Source organism: Bison bison, unplaced genomic scaffold (genome assembly GCF_000754665.1).
Source record: "Bison bison bison isolate TAMUID 2011002044 unplaced genomic scaffold, Bison_UMD1.0 scf7180017864213, whole genome shotgun sequence".
Lineage (NCBI taxonomy): Eukaryota > Metazoa > Chordata > Mammalia > Artiodactyla > Bovidae > Bison > Bison bison.
This window is the reverse complement of record NW_011494785.1, coordinates 203,022-205,104: the sequence shown is the minus strand read 5'-3', so window position 1 is coordinate 205,104 and position 2,083 is coordinate 203,022.

Below are 2,083 nucleotides of genomic sequence, written 5' to 3'. Positions count from 1 at the left end.
TTTTCCCCCCGAGCCACCGTCTAAGGCTCGGCTACCTGGCCCGAGTGGTGGGGAGCTGCGGCCACTAGAGGGAGCCAGGGCTCTGCAGGAGGCCGACAGCACCGGAGCCAAAGCAAGGGTGGGAGGAACTGCAAGGCTGCTCCCTCTGTGGGCCTCCCACTCGGTTTCTACTCTGAGTTCTGGTCCTGGGCCCCCTCTGCCATTCTGCCCAGCTCCGGGACTGGAAGAGGATTCCACCTCTGTATGGGCAAGACCCTTTTCTCTGTTTTCTTTCCCGTATCGCTGACAACTCAGCCCTTTTCAGCCAAAGGGTTTCTTGCCCCAACCTCTGTGCCTCTTCGTTCCAGCGGGGGCATCTCAGCTTTCCCTGCTCCCATGTCCCCTGGTACCCCTTTCTGTTTCCCTTGGGGCACCCCACGCTTTACTCTGGGGCCCATTGTATGCACCTTTCTTCAGTAACTCCTAGGCTGACTCCTGGCTGGAGCCATGTTTCCCAAGCTCTGCCCTCTTACCTTGATCTGTCACCTTCTCAGCGGCCCCCCCTCTCCCCACCAAAACCCCTCAGGTACTGGGGTGGATTGGGTTACATCTCCCCCTCCCTGGGCCTCCCAGGCCCCTCTCTCCACTTTCCTTATGTGCCGTTGCCTGGAAACTGGTGGATTGTGGGGAGATGGGGCCAGAGAGGGGGAGCTGGGGTGACCAATGATGGTGGGGTGTGTGTGATGCTCCCTGAAGCTGAACTGAATCCAGTCCTCAGGTCGGGGAGGATCTGGAGGGGAGAGGCCCTGGCTTCTCTTTTCACTCTCCTTTTCTTTTAGGCTCAGATATATCACCATCCAGGTCAGTGGTAAAGAATCTGCCTGCAATGCAGGAGGAGACACAGGTTCCATCCCTGGGTTGGGAATATCTCCTGGAGAAGGAAATGGCAACCCACTCCAGTATTCTTGCCTGGAGAATCCCACGGACAGAGGAACATGGAGGGCTACAGTCCATGGTGTAGCAGAATCAGACACGACTTAGGGACGCAACAACAACATGTCACCATCCTAGCCGATCCCTTAGTGGTTAAAAAAGGAAGCAGAACGGCTTAGCCTGGAAGGGAGTTGGGAAGAGCCTGGGCCAGGGCCCAGTGGGGGACTGAGCTGGGTAGTGCAGAGAGAGAGGAAAAGCAATGGGGAGGGGGGACCTCGGGGAGAGGAGGAGTCTTCGAGCAAAGTTGGGGGTGGGGAGAAGGAGCTGGGGTCCTCCTAGGGTGCAGTGGGCAGTGGGTGGGCGGGGTGGAGTTGTCTAGAAAACCCTGAGGGATAAGGTGGGCCTGGGGTAATAGAGTGAGTGCCAGCTGATTCAAGAGTCTGAAGAGTGGGAATTCATTCCTAGGCCAGGGAAAGCTTCCTGCTCAGGCTCCGGGTGCACAGAATCTATTTAGCACTTCTGGGTATTCCTAGAGCTTGGCTGAGCTGGGCCTGGGGAAATAGGAGGCAAAATCTACCAGTTGCTCCATAACCAGTCTCCTTCCTTCTCTGGAGGCTGGGTGGTGGTGGGGATCCCACCTTCAGGGCCCACCCTCAGCCTCAAGCCAGCCTGCTGGCACAACTACCCCATCCCCGCCCCAAATCTGGAGTGCTAGCGAGGGCTCCCAATCCTGACTCCAGCTCCAGCTCTTCCCGGTTCCCAGCCTGCCTCCCTCCCATTCTCTGGCCTTCCCAATCTCTGCTGCCAAAAATCACCCAGCGTCTTGGTGTCCTTTGTCCTGAGAGATGATGCTGCTTGGCCTGGGGCAGGGAGAGAGCCCAGGAGACCCTGGGGGGTGTGTGTGGACCGGGGGTGCTAGCCTCCTGGCTGAAGACTGGGAGTGGCTGGGGACTGTCAGGGGCAGAGGCTCCCTGGAGAGAGTCTGTGTTGGAATGGTCTCCACATTAGAATAATCAGGCACTTGAGGTTGTCTCCACACGGAGCCTAGTCCCCACCCGACCCCCCCCACCCCCAAGTACCGTGAGTGATGACTTCGGACAGATTTGAGATGGAAAATGAAGCTACCGCCAGCCATCGGGCCTGGGGAGGGTGTCCCACTTCCAAAAATGAA